This window comes from Lontra canadensis, unplaced genomic scaffold, assembly GCF_010015895.1.
Source record: "Lontra canadensis isolate GAN:19392208 unplaced genomic scaffold, GSC_riverotter_1.0 scaffold6, whole genome shotgun sequence".
Classification (NCBI taxonomy): domain Eukaryota; kingdom Metazoa; phylum Chordata; class Mammalia; order Carnivora; family Mustelidae; genus Lontra; species Lontra canadensis.
The window spans coordinates 23,596,450-23,618,084 of NW_022631000.1; positions in this window are offsets into that span (position 1 = coordinate 23,596,450).

Consider the following 21,635-nt stretch of genomic DNA (forward strand, 5'->3'; position numbering starts at 1 on the left):
CCCCACTCTGATACCTGGGAGCTCTGCTACACTCAGGCACCCCTCGTCTCATCCAATTTCTCTCAAATATTTGTAAAATAAAATTATTCTCACATTTGAAACAGAACATGAATGTTTTTCTATGGAAAAGATTCACTGAATATGACTATGCCCCTTCCTTGGTTTATTTTTCTCCACGGCACTTTTTATGCTCTATGTACTATATAGTTCAACTGAAATATATTCATTTTTTTATTGCCACTTGCAAAAATGGCTGCCAGGATCTCACCTCAGTGTGTCAGTAGGGCATTTGAAAGAGAATAGGGTAAATGTTTAATGAGCTGGTCTAATATTTTTGAAAATAGGCAATCCCACTTAGATGTGTGTGTGTGTGTGTGTGTGTGTGTGTGTGTAGGATTACTAGATTATTCCTTTACACACCATTATGAACTTCAAACACCAAACATGAACATATCATATCTTCATTGTCTTTATACACTTGAAATTGGAGCTTCCATTAGCTATCACTTGTTTAAATGAGATTTATTTTTTGAATTAAGAACATTTATTGGCGGGGCACCTGGGTGGTTCAGTGGGTTAAGCCTCTGCCTTCGGCTCAGGTCGTGATCCCGGGGTCCTGGGATCGAGCCCCACATCGGGCTCTCTGCTGAGCCAGGAGCCTGATACCCCCTCTCTCTCTGCCTGCCTCTCTGCCTACTTGTGATCTCTGTCTGTCAAATAAATAAATAAAACATTAAAAAAAAAAAGAACATTTATTGGCATAACTAATTAAGTCAAATATAAATGGATTGCTGAAATCATCTTAGAAATGGTAACTGAATATCATTCATTCATACTAAGATGGAAAGTGACTTAAAAGTCTGAATCTTTGGGGCACCTGGGTGGCTCAGTGGGTTAAAGCCTCTACCTTCGGCTCGGGTCATGGTCCCAGTGTCCTGGGATCGAGCCCCACGTCGGGTTCTCTGATCAGCAGGGAGCCTGCTTTCCTCTCTCTCTCTCTCTGCCTTCCTCTCTGCCTACTTGTGATCTCTGTCTGTCAAATAAATAAATAAATAAAATCTTAAAAAAAAAAGTCTGAATCTTTCCAACAATTGTTTTCAACAAATTTTTCTTCTATTGAAATTGTTCCTTATAAATAGGAATGATAATGACTACCATAAACAGAATTTGTTTCCTCAGGAAAACTTGGGCTTACCAGGAACAGATTCTAACTTATTTTTTGTGAGATAGTTTCTAGTGCCTCTATTCCTACAAAGTTTTAGCATCTACTCCTGATTTTGCTTTCAGTATATATTTGTACATGAGATTAAAATTGATACAGTCTATAATACCTACCAAATACACTCAACAAAATTTACAAGTGGGAAGGAAAATGTGACATTTCTTTTACATGTTATTACTGACCAAAGAATAGAGTATGGGTATTTTGCTCCAATAAAACTCAGAAACTTTCAATGATATGAAGACCTTATTATAAGAAGGCTTATTAAAATATTTATAGAGGGAAATAAGACTCTAATGTCAAAGTAAACATTAAGAAAAACGTGCAAACATGACAAGACCGGGAAAATGAACACATTATATTATCAAAGGGCACAACTATCAGATGAAAAATGTGATATAAATAGCAGCTGGGCAATCTGAAGGCTAAATACTTCCAGTATTATATTTGGAAAAGAACACAAACCACTGACATTTAAAAAACAGCAAACTGTCTACTGAAACTTCTCTACCAAAGTGCATGGGATAGCTGATCAAATGTGGTCACTTATCATTATATTAAATTGCTGGTACATAGCTCAGAACTGACATTAAAGAAAAATACTTACATGGTAGAGGAAGAAGTAGAGAGTGCTGTGGTCAATATTCTTTGATTGTAAGTAACAGAGAGTAACTTAAACTAGTATATGTGAAATACATATATTATATCATATCATATCATATCATATCATATCATATCATATTATATCATATCATATTATATTATAATGTTATATATAAATGTCTTATACTCCAGCAACATGAATGTGGCCCGGCTTTAGGAAGGGAGTGAATCTAGGGACTGGAAAACATCAGTTTTTCCCCACGTCTTGTCTCTGCTTCTTTCTCTAAGTATGTTTTGAGAGCAGGTCTAACACCTGCATTTCTACAGAGACTTGAGAGATAAAGTTAATGTGGTAGATGGAGTGTTGATCATTGGCAGAAGGTTGGACCTGGGATGTGACTCTTCTGATAGAGATGGAAATCCTTAGGGCTTGTACTCAACATGGGAGGAGTTTGGGGGTAGAATAGGTATGTCATAGTAGTGCAGACCAGAAAGTCTGTGTTCATGAGACCTGATGTCCAGGAGATAAAGGCTCCAGAAAAGGACTAGCAGCTAGGCTCAGGTCTTATAGGGCCTTACCTTGCCCTTCCTGCCATTTTAATTGAGATAATGTTTTTTATCTAGGATCCTTGTGTGACTTACATTCCATCTTAGCTCAAATGTCACCACCCAGAGAGGTCTACCCTTACCATTCCTTTAAAGAAACCCCCACACCACATTCAAAGTACTCTTAAAATTGTCTTGTTTTGTCTCCTTTAAAGAGCTTATTTTTCTGAGAGTATCCTCCTCCTATACTAATATATTGTCTGTTCTCACCTGCTTTTTGTGACATCATAGGCCTTTTCTAACTTGTTCTCCTTTGTGTCTCTATCATCTAGCACAATGCCTAGCACATAACAGGTGCACAATAAACATCTGTTGGATAAATGACTAGAAGCATAGATTGCTACTATAGGATTAGAGCTAAGAGCAGTTTGTGGTACTAGGAGCCAGGAGGTTATATAGTACTTTGATGTTCTGGAGCAGAGGAAAGATCTTTCCAGTCCTATCAGAGGCAGGATCTACCTTTGCATGTCATTAAAGTACTTATTATAGTACTTAATTAAGCCTTAAAGTACTTATTATACCTATGCTTCAGTAAGGTTGGAAAATCAAGATTTACCAACTGGTTTGAGGTCCAACCTTATTACAGGACAGGGGATTATGTGCTCAAAGTGTAAAGGGATCTGGGGCACATCAGACACTACACTCTGTGAGGAAGTGTTCAGCCATCGCCTACAAGTTATTGTTTCATGGCTATGGCCAATCTCCTAGATTCAACTGAAGACAAATAGAATTTTTGAAAAGAGAAGAAGTGATTATAGCTATTTACCAGACTGGTTTATAATAGAGATTTTTTTTTCTTTTTTTTTTGGTTAGTGAAGCAAGAATTTATTTTAAACCGTCTCTATACATTTGAAAGACTTGAATTATACTTTATGAAAAGGTAGGATATCTGCAGTTAAGCCTGAAAATCAGTGTTAGGACCTCATGGTTTTCTCATAAATTTTATCAAAGTCCTTGGTTCTTTATTGGAATCAAACAAGGTAATATAAGTATATGGTTTTCTTTCTTTTCTCTTCCATTTTGGCTGTCATCCTGAGGAATGAATTTCATTAGGATATAAGATATATGTCCACTTAATTAGGATGAGTTTCTCTGAAAAAGAATTTGGGGTAATGTTTGGAAGAAAGCAGTAAAGCTGGTAGTCATAAGCATTAACTTTTTCACCAGAACTTCGAGTCGGATGGCAGATTTTGGTAACACTGCATTAAACATGTGTTGTGTGTTGGCCTTTATACACTGAAAATCATTTTTTTTTTCTGTAATGGTCATTTTTTAAAAGATTTTATGTATGTATGTATTTATTTGCGAGAGAGAGAGCATGCATGAAACAAGGGAAGTAAAAGGAGAAGGGTGAGGGAAGGGGAAAAAATCTCAAACAGACTCTGCACAGAGCATGGAGCCAGACAAGGGACTTGATCTCAGGATCCTCAGATCATGACTTGAGTGGAAACCAAGAGCTGGACGGCTTAACTGACTGGACCACCCAGCGATACAGGAATGGTCATATCCTTAATTGTTTTGCTCTAAGAACAAACTTGCTTTTGCACAGCCTGGAAACAATGTATTCTAAATGTTCAATTTCAGCCATCTCAGACTAAACAAATGAGCCTAACTTTAGTAATTTGTGGTTTTCACTACAGTCTCTTCTCCCTGTATTATGAATCTACTATTTATACTCTATTCTGGGGGAAAGTAAATTAAATAATGCAATTAAGTGTTGTTTCTTCTATTATCATAAAACCCAAGCCATAATGGGGATGGAGCCTTGCTTTTCTCTGTGGTGTTTGGCCAGAGTATAGTGATATTGTCTAAGGGGTTCTGTTTTCTACCTTGTTCTTTTCCCGGTCCTTTGGCTAGAGGGAGCAGGCTTTTGCTGGGCTTTTTATTGTCTGCCTTCATTGGTATTTCTGGATCACTGGCTTTTTCACCTCCAAGTCTGGGCTATATGAGGCAGAAAGAAAACCCATAGAACTCACCACTTTGTCATTCCTCAGGTCCCAAGTTCACTAGCCAGTCTGCCTTTTTCTCTCCATCCCTCAGAGTCTTCTTAAGCTTGTTTTATATACAGTTGTTCAGAGTCTTTGGTTGTACTTCAAGGGAGAAATAGGGAAAAGTACATTAGATCTATTTTCTCAGTAGCAAAAGTCTGGACAACTGATTGTTGACAAATTGCAAAGTGATTCAGTGGAGAAAGAAGAGTCTTTTCAACAAATGTTACTGGAACAGTTTGAAATCACATGCAAAAAATGGACTTGATTCATAACCATGCAATATAATAAAATTAACTTGAAATGGAGTTTTAAGTGTAAACCTTATAACTATAAAACTTCTAGAAGGATGCATAGAAAAAAATCTTCATGGTCTTAAGTTAAGGAAAGAGCTCAAAGATACAATAGTCCCCTCCTACCCATGGTTTTGCTTTCTGAGGTTTTAGTTACTCACAGTCAATTGTGGTCCAGAAGCAGATGTTCCTTCTTCTGATACATCATCAGAAAATCAAGAGTAACCTAACCCTAGGTCACAAGACCTGTATCATTCACCTCACTTTATTTTTCTATTTGGGCATCTTATTATCTCATATCATGACAAGAAGGGTAAATACAGCACAATAAGAGATTTTGAGAGAGAAACTGCATTCACATAATTTTTGTTACAGTATATTGTTATAATTGTTCTAGTTTATTATTGTTATTGTTAATCTCTCACTGTGCCTAGTTTATATATTAAACTTAAGGTAGACACACATAGGAAAAAAACATGGTATAAATAGGGTGTGATACTATCCTGGTTTCAAGCATCCACTGAGGGTCTTGGAACATATCTTTTGCAGATAAGGGAGGACTGCTGTACATCCCCAAACGTGCAACCCATAAAAGAACAGACTGATAAACTGCATTTCATCAAATGCATTTTTACTCTTCAGAAGTCTGTTGGGGCGCCTGGGTGGCTCAGTGAGTTAAGCCTCTGCCTTCGGCTCAGGTCATAGTCTCAGGGTCCTGGGATCATGCCCCGCATAGGGCTTCCTGCTCAGCAGGGAGCCTGCTTCCCCCTCTCTTTCTACCTGCCTCTCTGCCAACCTGTGATCTCTCTCTCTGTGTCAAATAATAAATAAAATCTTTAAAAAAAAAAGAGTCATGTCAAGAAAGTAAGAAGACAAGCCACAGGCTTGAGAAAAATACTTGCACAGCACACATCTGATAAAGGATTTACATCCAGAATACATGAAAGTCCTCAATACTTCCTAAGAAAACAATTCAAATTTAAAATGAGCAATTTAAAATTTAAAAATGAGCAAAGGAGTCAGAAAGACAATTCACCAGGTAATAAAATCTAACTACACTGGGTCCTCATTCCTACATGGCAACGATTATTTGGAGCTGAAGAACAGTTGCCCCTTAGATTAGGTATGAATTTTCCAGTTTTCTTCAGTTGGTCTCCTCTGGGTCGTTGCAGGAATGTGGGTTACCTGATCACTCTCTATTCTAAGTCCAAAAGGAGAAATAAAGCTATTTCCATTTGCCAGGCTACTTCTGTCATTGTCAAGCTTGTGTTTCACATTATTTAGAGCAGAATCAGTTCTCCTCCCCCCCCCCCCCCCCCCCCCCACCCGCCACCACCAATCTTGCCCTTCCCCCAGCTCAGCTTTCACACTGGATCCCTCTTGGTTGCCATGCATAGCTACACAGTCTCCATAGTGACTTTGAAATTATTGGTTGTAAGGGCTTGATTCAATACTTTTTTTCCCTATAAACCATTTTTATCTCTAACAGTTATAATAAAAAGTATATCCTAAAATAACATGAACTCTACAAATAAAAATTTGTATTAAACACAATTCTTCAGATTCAAATGGATTTAAAATCCTAAAATTGTACCGAAAATGGAATTTATCCGATGTGTCCTTGTTTTAACATGATTGTCTAGGCCCATATTGGGCATCAAGCGCTCAGTGGACTTTATGATATGGAATTAATTATTTTGCTCTCTGCAGACATCACACCCTTCACCAGCCGCATGACAGCACAGGATCTAAGGCCTGTGAGGATAAGGCTCTTGTGTTTGTTTATATAACCTTCTTCTCTTCCTTTGTACGTCTACTCTAAAATATGCACCAAGAATGGATGGTATATGAATATATAATTCCTGGAAAATAACTCCTCTTTGTCATTTTCATTTGGCATTGAGGCTTTCATTCCTACCAACTGAAGAAAAGTGAAAATTAATTGAAAGTAATCTGATAGCCTTCACATTGAATTTTTATAATACCAGGATATATAAACTCTCTCATAAAATATTAACTGCTAATCTATATTTCTAAAACATTCTCATTTTGCTTAGAAGATTCTTTACATCCCTGGGAAACTCTACTCAGAGGATAAGCCTGCAGTGTATCTTTTTGACAGTTGTACTTCTAAAGGATTTGTTGGGACTGGAGGTGACCAAAAATTGTTGGTCGGATTGAAAACTTATGTCTACATGGAAGCCTGCACATGGATGTTTATAGCAACTTTATTTATATTTACCTAAACTTGGAAGTGAGCAAGATGTCTTTCGGTAGGTGAATGGATAAACACACTGTGATACATCCAAGCAATATTATTTAGTCCTAAAAAGAGATGAGCTATCAAGCAATGAAGAGACGTTGAGGAACCTAAAAAGCATACTGCTACCTGAGAGAACGCTGGAATCTGAATGATTCTAGCTATCTGACATTCTGGAGAAGGCCAAACTATGGAGACAATAAAACAATCAGCGGTTGCCAGCTATAGGACAGCGGCCAAGGGTGAATAGGCAAAGCACAGGGGATTTTTAGGGCAGCGAAGCTATTCCGTATGATACTACAGTGGTGGGTACTTTTATTACCCATATGTCTAAACTCATAGAATGTACAACACCAAGAGTGAATCGATTGCAACAAATATACTGCTCTGGTTGGGGGTACGGATGGTGGGAGGGGCTATTCATGTGGGGTGCAGGGGCTATATGAGAACTCTGCACCTTTTGTTCAGCTTCTGCTCAGTTTTGCTACAAATCTAAAATTGCTCTAAAAATAAACTTATTAATTTCAGAGGAATGTTGGAGGGCATTTGGAATTGAGAAGCCATTTGACACATTGGAAATAACATGGACCTTGAATCAGAAAACCAGTACTTGAAGCTTTACCTATCATTTTCCTGATAGCTTTATGAGATTTAACTTCTCTGGGCCTCGGTTTTCTCAGGAATGAGTTAAGTGGATAATATTTATGTTGCTGGATTGATATGAGGAGCAGGTGAGGTACCTTCCTACTGGAGCCAAGGGACTTATCTTTCATCTCCATTGCAGAATGAGGTATGTGTGTTAGTGGCATGGTCCCAGAGCCCGGAAGCCCTTAGAAGGCAACAGATGGACCTACACCCTTTTCAGGGGCAGTATATAGGAGACAGAGGAAAGAGTAAATCCAACCCGTCTCAAGTATATTGTGCCTTAAAGTTTTACCTTCTACTCTAGTAGTGATAATGTGAGATCTCCGTAGATCAACTGATGCTATTTTTAAAATACCACACATACTGCCATCCCTGAAAAAAAATTTGAAATGATACTCAGAAAGTTTTTATTTCTTGATGAGTTTGCTCTCCGAATATTAGGAACTTGAGTAATATTTCCAAAAATGGAGGAAAGAAAAATACCTTTATGAGAGGATTACTTGGAAGAAGTGGTCCCAAGATAATGGATCCTAGTCACTCATCTTACCGAGAGATTAAACTTGCAGTTAGACATATAAATGAAGAGCAGTGACAGACAAAGTATCTTGAGAAATATGAAAAGAGAAAAAGTAAGGTAACTGGAAGGAGTGGATAACCATAAAAACTGTCAAGTGGCTTCTTTTCCATTTTCTCTTTTACCCCCCCAAAAAACTCCCCACTTCAAAAACAAATTAATGGCCAGTGGCAGGCCAACAAGCTATGCCATAGCATCCATTTCTTCCTTTTTCTCTTCTAAAAGTTTGCCTCACTTTTTTGTGATTATATCCCTCTTGCCCCTCCAGCCTGTGGGCATCAGGTAAAAAGACCTTTTCCCCAGTTTGAGAGATTAGTGTCATTGAGTAAGATACTCCCCCTCCTTTGCCAGTGATTGCTTCAGGAATGGGCATGTGAGGTGACAGCTTGTGCCAGTGAAATGTGAGGAAAGGTTTGATGAGGGTTTCCAGGAAAGAAATTTCCTTGCTGTTAAAAAGTCCCAATCAAAAGACGTAGTCTCTCTTTCTCTGGTCGTATCACGGAGATGCAGATAAAACGCTCAGGACTGTCACAGCTCTTTTTCTGTTATGCAGGAGCTAATCTTAGCATGAAATTAATTCACAGTGGAAGACTCAGTGGAGGGAATTATGGGGAAAAGGACTGGAGATGTTGGCTTGTTTCAAATATACTACACCTTCTCTGGAATTCTAGATATAGGAGGTAATACATACCTTTATCTGAACTAACTTAAATTAGATTTTTATTTGCAGCTGAAAGCATTCTAGCTAATATCAGCTAACTAATGTACTATTAAAAATGGTTATTTCTGATAGTTGGCCTCTATTAACACATGCACAAAAAAGATAACAAATGTATGGTAAGACCTTTAAATCATGGCACAGGATAAAGAAAATCAGCAATTTGATACCATGGGAAAGAATACTAAAAAGGCAGTTGACTTGCCTGTCTGATGCTACCACCACTCATTTTTTGAATGATTAAGCTGTTACCTTAATGTCTTTTCAATTCACTTTTTTTTTTTTTTACAGTTTTGTGAATTGTAATGTGATTTCATACTTATCTGGGTGAGAGACTTAGCAGAAACACCATGAATAACTGTGTAAGAGAGTTGAAATAGACTCAATGGGACTTAATCATATTGTGGATAATGGGAGCTGAGTAATATTGGCAGTTATAACAAAGATGATGGCAGGGAATTTTTCATAAGTGGGTTTAATGCAACGTTGAATCTAGATGCAATAGCATTTTTAAGACTAGTTTTGATAACAGGTAAATTTTTTAAAAAGTCGGAATGTGTTATCAAACTGTGGAGATAGATTCACACTGATATTTTCCATGATATGAAAAGTTTGCCTTGATTTTTCAACATATAAGTAATTTCAACATTTTTCAACAAATTTCAACAATTTTCAACATATAAGTAATTTCCAACATTCCTAGATATCCTGCATTGACTCTCATATACTTTGAATTTTACTTGTCAGCTTTCTTAATGTGAATGGGATTAGAATGTCATTGATGTAGAATATACATTATAAGTCATTCATAATGAAAGTAAATGTGTTTTTGTTGAATGAATGAATGAATGAATGAATGAAAGTTATTTTCACTTTCATTTCAATGACCACTTAAGCTCCTGACCTACATAAGGAGTTCTATACCGTTAAGATGCTGGATTCTATAAACTACTCATGAAACTCTTCACCTTTCTTTGTTGTCAGATTTCACTGTACACACTGGGTCCAGGATCATAGTTCCAGACACCTACAGAGTGTTTTCACACACATGTCCCACTATTGGCTCAAACTCAGATACTCAAATTAAGTCTCCCTCTCATCTGGAACTTTTTCCCATCATCCACTCTGTTTTCATTTGGGAGCATACCTTTCTCCTGGTTGCTAAGGGATGGAGCATCACTTTCTTCCTCTCCATTATCTCTCTCATTTAATCAGCCATGGAGTCCTGTTTACTCTTCTTTATAGTGTCTCTTGCTTCTTGGTTCCAAGGCTACAAACCTCAACTGATTCATTGTTGTTATAGACATGTCACTTCTTTCCCAGATTTTATTTACCCCCAGTTGAAACCACATCACACTTGCCAGATTTATCTGTCTGGAACATTGCTTTCATTGTGTCTTTCTTTGGCTTGAGAACTCACAGGAACTGTATATTGCTAGATGTTTCAAATCCAATTGAACTTGACTGTCATTCCAGGTCTTTTGCCATTGGTCTAATATTGCTTATAAAAATTGTCTTTTAGATCTCCTCAGACTATACTTCCTGCTATAGATTGGTTTCTGGCTGTCCTAGGTGCATTTCCCAATGCCATGCTTTTGCTTAGATTATCTCTGCCAGAGATACCCATTTTCAAATCCTTGAATTTGAACAATACAATTCCTTCCCTTGTTTTCTTACCTTCACCCTGACTCTCAAGCCAAGTGTCCATGCCTTGCTTTCTTCCAGGTTCAGCTAAGTCCTCTCTGTGTACTTATTTTTCACTATCTTACTTCACAGTTACTCGTTTCTAAAGGAAAATTGCCTTCAGGGAAAATTGCTTTAGGTTGTGTAAAGTTAAGCAACTGGATGTCAGTATTACGCAGCTTTGAAGGGAAGGAGCTTTTGGTTACATCTTGGACTGGACCCAAACAGTGAGGAGTTAGAATGTAGCCTGACGGTTATCTGCTAACTGTCATGTTATATTCCTTGTCATGTCATATTCCTTGTCATGGCTTCTGCAGTAGGAGTTTTGCTAATGGAAAATGATAATTAAATGTTGATTTAAAAAAATTCTTTCATTTTTTCCCTTTTTTTCCCCCCTTTTTAAAATTTTTTTTCTTTTTTTCTTTTTCTCTTTTCTTTTTTTAGTTTTTATTTTAATCACCCAGTGCTCATTCCTTAAGGAGTGCACTCCTTAATCCCTATTACCTATTTCACTAATCACTCTCTAGCTCCATCCATGTTTTTGCAAATGGTATGATTTCATTCTTCTTTATGGCTGAATAATATTCAGTATATATGTGTGTGTGTGTGTATATATACACACACACAGTGTAATACACACTGTATACACACCACATCTTTACCCATTCATCTATCAATGGACACTTATGTTGCTTCCATAACTTTAGCTATTGTAAATCAGGTTGCTATAAACACAAGGATGCATATATCCCTTTGAATTAGTGTTTTTGTAATCTTGAGTAAATACCCGGTAGGGTGATTACTAGATTGTAGGGTAGTTGTTTTTTTTTTTTTTTTATTAAAGCTTTTTTTTTTAAATATTTTATTTATTTATTTGACAGAGAGAGATCACAAATAGACAGAGAGGCAGGCAGAGAGACAGAAGCAGGCTCCCTGCTGAGCAGAGAGCCCGATGCGGGACTCGATTCCAGGACCCTGAGATCATGACCTGAGCTGAAGGCAGAGGCTTAACCCACTCAGCCACCCAGGTGCCCTGTAGGGTAGTTTTTTAACTTTTTGAGGAACCTGGATACTGTTTTCCATAGTGGCTGCATCAGTTTGTATTCCCACCGAGAGTGTAAGAGGGTTCCTTTTTCTCCACATCCTCGCCAACACCAGTTGGTTCTTGTGTTATTGATTTCAGCTATTCTGGCAGGTGTGAGATGACATCTCATTGTAGTTTTGATCTGTATTTCCCTCATAAATGATGCTGAGCATCATTTCATGTGTCTGCTGGCCACCTATATGTTTCTTTGGAGAAATGTCTGTTCATGGCTCCTGCCCAATTTTAATTGGATTATTTGTTTTGCAGGTGTTGAGTTGTAGAACTTCTTTATATATTCTGGACACTAACCTTTTATTAGATATGTCATTTGCAATTTTCAGATTTTTTCCCCCATTCCATAAGTTGCCTTTTAGTTTTGTTGCTTGTTTCCTTCACTGTGCAGTGATTATTTTGATGCAGTCCCAATAGTTGAGTTTTGCTTTTGTTTCCCTTGCCTCAGAGGACCTATCTAGAAAAAAATTGCTACAGCCTATGTCAGAATTTACTGCCTGTGCTCTTTTCTAGGATTTTTTTTTTTTTTTGGTTTTACATCTCATATTTAGGTTTTTAATCCATTTTGAATTTATTTGTGTGTGTGTTGTAAGAAAGTGGTCCAGTTTCATCCTTCTGCATATTGCTGTCTAGTTCTCCCAACATCATTTGTTGAAGAGACTTTTTTCACTTTGGATATTCTTTCCTGCTTTGTCAAAGATCAATTCACCATAAAGTTGTGGGTTTGTTTCTGTGTTTTCTATTCTGACCTATTGATCTATGTTGTCTATTTTTGTGCCAATGCCGTACTGTTTTAGATGACTGTAGCTTTGTGATATAACCCAAAGTCCAGAACTGTGATGCCTCCAGTTTTGCTTTTCTTTCTCAAGATTGCTTTGGTTATTCAGGGTCTTTTGTGGTTCCATACAAATTCTAGGATTCTTTGTTCTAGTTCTGTGGAAACTGCTGTTGGTATTTTGACAAGGAGTGCATTAAATGTATAGATTGCTTTAGGTAGTATACATTTTAACAATATTTGTCCTTCCAGTCCATGAGCATGGAAAGTTTTTCCATTTCTTTGTGTCATCTTTAATTTCTTTCATCAATGTTTTATAGTTTTTAGAGTACACGTCTTCCACCTCTTTGTTTAGGTTTATTCCTAGGAATCTTATTATTTCTGGTGCAATTGTAAATGGGGTTGTTTTCTTAATTTCTCTGTCTGCTACTTCATTATTGGTGTATAGAAATGCAAGTTTGTAGCCTGTGACTTTACTGAATTTGTTTATCAGTTCTAGCAGGTTTTTTGGTGGAATTTTCTGGGTTTTCTTTATATAGTATCATGTCATCTGCAAAAAATAAAAGTTTCACTTCTTCCTTACCAACCCAGATGTGTTTTCTTTTTGAGTCTGATTGCTGTGGCTGGGAAAAAAATTCTGTCTTAGGCTTAAGTGCACTGTAATTGTAAAATCTACCCCAGGGTTAGAAAATCTTCTAAAACCATTTAAAATATTTAGAAAAATACTGGAATACCTGGGTTCTATCATAATGCATGGAAAATGCAGAATAAAAACTTGTAGATAATCATATCTTGAGTATATCAAGATATAGCTACTCTTCAAAAAGACTAAAATATTAAAATTAATAGTGGTCATTTTAGGATGATGATATTAAGTGGCTTTCTATCTTTTAAAATATATTTTTTAACATGTATTTTAGAGGAGTGGAATAAGATATATTCCTATGTGTTCTGTATAAGTTACTGAATTAAGGCCTAGAAAGCTTCTGCTATTTTGAAAAGCATTAAAGAATATGAATAAATAGAAATCAAAAATTATTTACTAGAACTTATGGGATAGAAGATAGCTAAATAAAATATAGAGACTATCTTGCTTTGAATATCTAAAGTCCAGAAAGGATGTAACAGAAGCAACTTAAAAATAAATAACTTTGTTTTGTTTTATTTATAGTTGTTATTACAATTTTAAAATGTACCCAAAAAGGGGTGCCTGGGTGGCTCAGTGGGTTAAAGCCTCTGCCTTCGGCTCAGGTCATGATCCCAGGGTCCTGGGATGGAGGCCCGCATCGGGCTCTCTGCTCAGCAGGGAGCCTGCTTCCCTTCCTCTCTTTCTGCCTGTGTCTCTGCCTACTTGTGATCTTTCTCTCTCTGTGTCAAATAAATAAATAAATAATCTTTAAAAATTTAAAAAAAATTAATTAATTAATTAAGTAAAATGTACGCAAAAGGACAAAGAATACTATATGTATTTTATATATACATATAACATATGTATATATACATATATACATATGGCATATGTATATATACATATGTACATATAGCATATGTATATATACATATATACATATAGCAATATGTATATATACATATATACATATAGCAATATGTATATATACATATATACATATAGCATATGTATATATAAAATAAATCCACATATACCTACTACTTGGATTTTTAAATTGATAAATCTTTTGCCATATTTGCTTCATCTATTTTTTCTAAAGTCTTTTAAAGTAAAATATAGAATACATCATGCCATTTTATTACTAAATACTTCAGGGTGGATTTTTTAGAAAATGAAGGAAGTTTCCCAAATACTTACAATTCTACTATTGCAAATAGAAGTATGATAATAATTACCATACAGTGTCTAGTATCGAGCCCATATTCAAATAACCAGTCCTGTTCCCAACATGTCTTTTAGAGCCAGTTGTTGAAAACACAGGATCCTAATAGAGGGACATATAGTGCTGTTTTTTGTGATGTCTCTTGCCCATTTTTATCTATAACACCCGCTTTTTCCTCATTCCATCCCTTACTTCCTTCCCTCTCCATGATATTAACTTGATGATGAGACTGGGCCACTTGTCCTGTAGAACAACACGCTTTTTAAATTTGTTTAATTCATTTCTCATGGTCCTGCTTTAGCTCCTTCTTCCAGCTCCTGTTTTTCTATAAACCAGAAGTTCGATCTTTAGGAGAGATTAGACTTAGGTTGAACATTTGGGGCACAGATTTTTTTTAAAGATTTTATTAATCTTTATTAAGATTTTTTAAAAGATTTTATTTGAGCCAGAGAGAGAGAGACACACACAGAGACAGAGAGAGAGCACAAGCAGGGGAAGAGGGTCAAAGGAGCAGACTTGGCTGAGCAAGAGCTCTATGCTGGGCTCCATCCCAGGAGTCTGGGATCATGACCCAAGCTAAAGGCAGATGTTTAACTGACTGAGCCACCCAGTGGGGCAAAAATATTTTATGAACAAAGGCATCTAGCTCCTAACACATGCCATGAGGAAGTGCTCAGTGTCCAGCTGCCCCTCCCTCCATCATCATGTCAACACTGATCCCTGAGTCAAAGAGGCCCCGGCTCAGTTGGTTGAGCAATTGCCTTCAGCTCAGGTCATATCCTGGAGTCCCTGGATTGAGTCCCGCATGGGGCTCCCTGCGTGGTGGGGAGTCTGCTTCTCCCTCTGACACTCCCTCTTCTCATGCTCGCTAGCTCTCTCTCTCTCTCATTCTCTCTCAAATAAATAGCAAAATCTTTTAAAAAAATTAATAAAAAAATAAAACTAATGATGTCCTTTGGAAAAAAAATAAAAAAAGAGGCCCCGGCCAGATCCCTTCCCATAAAGCCACACTTCTCCCATCCAACCTGTAGTCTCTGCAGTGATGTTTTAGCACTAGCACATAGCTGAATTTTTAGACAGATCACTGTTTTAAAAATAGAGTCCGCTATATAATTTCATGTTAAACACACTTAATTTTAGAAATCCCTTGGAGTATGTGAAAAATGTCTTTGACTTTGGAATATGCCCCTCGCAAAATCAATGTCCTAGAATGAGCAATAGAAACATGGTATTAGACCAAACGATTTAACAGATTAATTTTTCTTCAAGTACAAGTTGAGTCCTTTAAAACTTTCCCATGTGTTATGCTAAATAAAAATACTGATATGTTTCATTCACATTGCAGAACTGCTTGCTTTTGCTGTCTAAATGTCCAGGGGTCCTCCTGCTGCCCTCTCTTCTGGGACTCAGGACGCAGAACCCAAGTGTGCTTTTGTGTGCTTTCCTGTGCCTCACAAAGCTCTCCTTCTGCCAATCAAAACTGACCGTTCCCTCTCTGCCAGCCTCTTTCATGGTTGCTGGGTTTTTGCCAGTTCCTAAACCTGGCAACAGAGCTTATGCTGCAACAATTTATGTTTCTACCTTTCCCACTCATTTTAACTTCTGGGCAAAAATGTAGCTCTTTGTTTCTTTGGGAGAGTACTTAAAGATTCCTTTTGAACTTGAACTCGGCACATGTACTCATGAAAGGTGCTAACATTTATGTAATAAATAAAGATTGAAATGAATGCCTGTAACTATAACCAAGTGTTTAGATTTGTCATGGTTGCCCTTAGGCATCATTTTCTTAATTAGTGGAATATGGACTAGACTTGATATTTTAGCAGCATTTCAGAATGCCATTTAGAATGTGGCCACTGACTTGCTCTTGAATTTTGTATTATTTTTAGTGGCATTATCCTTGGAAGTTATGTGCTTAAAATGTGTGGAGGAGTACATCGATCACTTAACTTAATGTTTAGCTTAGCAGATTTCAATTTCAGGAGACTTTGTTGTTAAGTTATTTTTGCATTTGCAAAAATATGCTCTTTTAAATATGGATTGTTGAAAACAATGTAGAAGTTATAAATACTAGAAAGGTAGACAAAAAAGAAATAGGTAGAAATGGAAACATTTATTTTTCACAGTTATGAGTAATCTGCTTTCCTTTTTAGCAATGCCTTTGGCTGGAAAGGATTATACAGTGTATGTTCTCCAAACTGTTATGTAAAATTTTATTTCTCCATGAGTTTTTAAGCTAGAAGCCAAAACAATGTTTTTGGGGGCCTAAGTATGTTGCTTGATCTTGCAAAGCCTATTTCATGGTCTGCTAGATTCTAATGGAGATGGTTGGTAATGAGATAATATTTATTTATATAGAAAATAAATTTACAGCAGAGTGCAAAAAGCATGTAAGCAAGAAGGACCAGCTTTAAAAAATTAATAGTGAAACCATATGAATGTTTCTGTTTTCTCTAAGAAAATACTTTACTCACACATATACTACAGATACCTCATGCACATATCCATAAACATATATACTTTCCTTTTACTCAAAGGCACATGTGTATCTTGAGGTATCCTTGTGTGGGACTCTTGCTATCTAATCTAAGGTTTAGAATTCTTCTTATCCTAAAAACGATCTGTCAGCTTGCTGCTTTCCTTGAAATTGATTGATAGCAAATATTGAATTTATTTGCTTAAAGCAACTTCTGTGTACCAGTTAAGTGATTTATTTATTTCGCTCTCTAAGAACAGTAAAAGAAACTTCTGGGTGTCTTTTGCTGACCTTGATAGCCAATGTGTTAATAACATTTCAGACTGACGATTTACAGCCGGCTTTTTGCCCAAAGCTCCGTAGTAAATTATTGCTGCACTGCAGATTACAATTTAATTCCTTAAAAAATATATATATATCCCAGTATCCTCAGATCCTTGTTGGGGTTACAGAATCTAAAACCACACTCAGCCTGTGGCATCTTGGAAAGATCATCCTTGTAGATGGAACTTAATGTGATTCATAAGTACACTTTGTGCCAGAAAACATACAGCATGATACCTTGATTAGTGAAAACTCTAGGAACTAATCTTCATAATGAAATTGGCAGTATTAAAATGGTGGGAAGTGAAGCTTTGTATGTGCTAAGGCTTGACAAATGGCATGGCTTCCCATTGTTCCATCTAAATACAGGCTGACGGGTCTACAATGAGCAAAATCGTGAGGGTTTCAAAATTTGTTTCACTTCCTTGCTTTGCCTCCTTAAACCAGTGCCTTCTTGTTCTTTTTACTCTCAGCATTGTCCAAGGAGGAAGCTTTAGTGACTCTCACTTTTCCCAGTTTGCCTAGATGACTAAATACTTTTTGATGAGCACATTGCAAAATGTCCATCTATGTCCTGAGTTTGGTGGGAGAAACTGTTCTATTTGTCCTTGCAGTGTTTTGTTTTGTTGGCCTTTATGAGTTAGTTACTGATGTTTGAAGATAACAAACATTTTACATAAAAATAGGGATCAGTGTCTCTCTTGAACCGGCTTGTAACTGTCCAGAATTTCCCTTGGCCACCCTCAGTTGAAGCTGGGTGACCTCTGTCCACTGTTGGCTGGGTGTGTCCTCTGCAGTTAGGTCTCCCCTCCCTACCTCCTCAACCACTTCATCTGCTGGCCCTTGTGGGCATTTGTTTTTACTCTTGTACTTATTGACAAGTAAGCACTTACGGTGTATGAACTTAAGATTTTTACCTATTCATTCAAATATGAAGGGAAGGATTTGGTTTCCTCTTAAAAGAATCAGACCTTGGGAAGCAGGTATGTAAGAGACTCGGGTCAGGAGGTCTGTAGGTCATGAAAGTGAAGCTGAATTGCTCCTATTGGGTATTTTGGTTTTTCTCCTAGACTACCCATTCCAGTCTCTCCCCTTCCTTCCACTCCCCTGGATCACCAGTGGCAGGTAGAGAGATGGCTGCCACTAAATGGAATTATGCCCTTCATCACTGTGACCTGCCAAAACCTATGCCATCTTGCCCTTCAGCTAGGTCACCTGGGGCACCTTTACTCATTAACCTTTCCCCAAGCCTTCCACCTGTCTTGACAATGGGGCTGCTATGGGATTCATTTCCTAAAACCTGTTAGCATGATTTCTCCTCATTTACTTCTATACTAAATCATAGGAGTCCCATTTCATCTTTTCCAGCAGATTTGATGCTATTTTCTTTAATATTTTGTCATATTTTCATATTATATGTCATATTTTTACCCTCCTACATGAAGTTCTGAAGCTAACATCTCGATCTTTTGTACTTTTTTCTGCCTCGCTTGTGAAATATCTGATGAATAAGTGTGTCATTGGAACACATTCTCTTCATTAATGGAGGTATTACTGCAAGCCTGTGTTAACGTCCCACTGGAAATAAGCGGGCAGGAATGCTCATATTTTCAACAGGTTTTATTTGCTAAATTTCTCCCTGGTGCATTCTTTCAGAATAAGGTAAGAAAATGCATTTTTTATGCCTGACATTTGGATTTTATTTTAATACTGTCCATTGTTTTTACACACAGTTATGTGTGTAAAATTGCAAAATTGCTGGTTTTAGGAACTTTTGATCATAACATTCTCACTTGGGGCTTTTCTGTTCTGCCCCAAGTTGCATCTACTCAATGAACATAGACCAGCCTGAATTGTTCCTTCCTCAGCCCCATTCTTAGAAGGGGTCATGTACAGCGCTTTCCATTCTACCCACCTGGGATGTGTGGTGGTGGGATCTTACTAATTTAATATTTGTCAGGGGCACTGGTAGTCTTGAAATTATATCCTTAGGAGGAGAGCATTTCTTTCACATATGAGCTTAGATACAAAGGCTTAGTTACTGAAGCATGTCAGAATATAGCCTGTTCAGAGTCAAGCTAGGTCTTCTGTGCCCAGTGACTATAGAGACTCAGTGGAGCTGAAGGAGTGTGAACTGGGAGGTAAGGGAAAAGCATGTGTAAGACACAAGGAGGAAGACATCTGATGGGGAGGAGAGGTATAGTGTGAGTTTTAACCAAAATCTCAAGAAGTTTGAGGGATATTCCTTTAATTAGCCCACATTTCCTCCCATTTTACCTACTTCCTAACTATGTAGATGTTCCCAAGAATGAGCCTGTCAGTGGAACACTAAGTTGACCCAGCCACGGCATTGGTCCAATTGTTTTGAGGGGCCCACTTGAGTAAAATTTTCAATGGTATTGATTATGATCATTAACTAGACAATTGCATTTAGAGACCGTTATGACACCAATAAAACTGCATCTGAGTAAAATTTAATTTTTTAGTTGCGTTTTTAAAAAACTGCATTGAGGTCTCAAAATGGCCTCCAAGGCTGCCTGTGATTGACTCTAATTCATCTCTCCAGGCTTATCTCTCATGATTCTCGAATGCTGTGTGCCACTGAACTGCTTCTTCTCATCCTTTCCCTTGATCAGAGAATATGAAATAACAGAAAATATATATTTGTCACTGCCACTGGTTCCTGGAACAGAGCTCCTAAAACCTTGGTAATTTCCTAAGTGATAAGAGCACTAGGAGCATCTTTTGTTCTTATATTTGATCTTTGACCCTCGTTTCTGACACAGGGTTCCTAAATCCCTTGGAATTTCCTGGATGATAGGAGAGTCTTTTGTTCTAATGGGGTAACCTTTGGTGAGCTGAACGGGGGCTGGTCACCAGAAAGACCAAGATGTGATTAAGAAGTTTGGAACTTTCAGCACTGTGACCCCCTGACCCCCATTCTCTGGAAAGGGGAGAGGGGCTGGAGATTGAGTTAATGATTGATCATGTCTACATAAGGAAACCTCCGTAAAAATCTCAATAATACTGGTTTGAAGAGCTTTTGGATCTACATGCTGGGACGGTGGCACATCCCACATCCACAGGGACAGAAACTCCTGTACTTGGGACCCTTCCAGACCTCACTCTGTATGTCTTTTCATCTGACTGTTCATGCACACCCTTTATAGTATCCTTTATAATAAACCAGTAAATGTGTTTTCTTGAGTTTTGTGAGCCGTTCTAATGAAGGGTTGAGCCCAAGGAGGGGGTTGTGGGAACCCCAATAATAGACAATGGGTCAGAAGTACAGGTGACAATCTGGGACTTGAGATTGGTGTCTGAAATGGAGGCAGTCTTGTGGGACTGAGTGTAGTCTTGTGGGACTGAGTGTTTACCTTAGGGGATGTGATGCTAACTTCAAATAGATTGTGTCAGAATTGAATTAAATTATAGAGCATCCACTTTGTGCTGTAGACAATTGCTTGATGTGTGGAAACACACACATCTGGTATCAGAAGTATTAAATGTATAAGTAAAGAAAAACTAAGAAGTGTTTTTTTCTAGATAATAGGAGATATATCCTTCTATGCATTTCTGCTTACTATATGCCACCCATATATGAAGACCCAGATCAAAGGTCACCAACACCATGAAGATTCCAAAAGCATCTCACCAGAAGTAATCTGTCTCTCCTTTATCTTCCCCATTATATTTGCCTTATATTTATAGTTATGTTCTTTCTTAATTCTCACAAATTTATTTTTCCCCCAATGGGAATCTCATTGTTGGGAATATCTACATATTTAGGAAGTAGGTAAAGCTTAAGGTCAAGTTGCCAGTAGATTCAGTGTCTGGGGAGGACCTGCTTCCTCATCATAGACAGCCATCTTCTCACTGTGTCTTCACATGTCTGAAGAAGCAGGGGAGTTCTTTCAGGTCTCTTTTATAAGGACACTAATCCCATTCATGAGGGCTCCACCCTCATGACCAAGTCACCTTCCAAAGGCACTACCTCTAAACAGCATCATATTGGGGATTAGGTTTTAACACGTGAACTTTAGTAGGGGAAAGTATACATTAAGTCTAAAGCACGTAACACTGACATATAGTCACTATTAACCTTTCGGTGTTTTATTTCTAATCATATTTTTACATACACACATAAACACACATTTGGAGGAAGACAAAATTCTCTCACTTATGTTATATAATATCAAAACTCGGAAAGGGCAGTTGCTAAATGTTGTTATTGACTTTTTAAAAGTTTTTATGGTGAGAAATTTAAAAATATATACAAAAGGAGTTATGTGGTATAAATCTCCATCCCCAGCCTTAAGAATTATCTCATGACCAATCTTGTTTCATCTATTTCCTCACCCGCTTCCTCCCTCCTGTATTATTTTGAAACAAATCCCAGATACCATTATGTGTTTCTAAAAGATAAGGATTCTTTTTTTTTTTTAAGCATAACCACAAAGCATTATCACAAATACATATAACTAACAATATTCTTCCTCACCATCAAAATCCAGTTAGT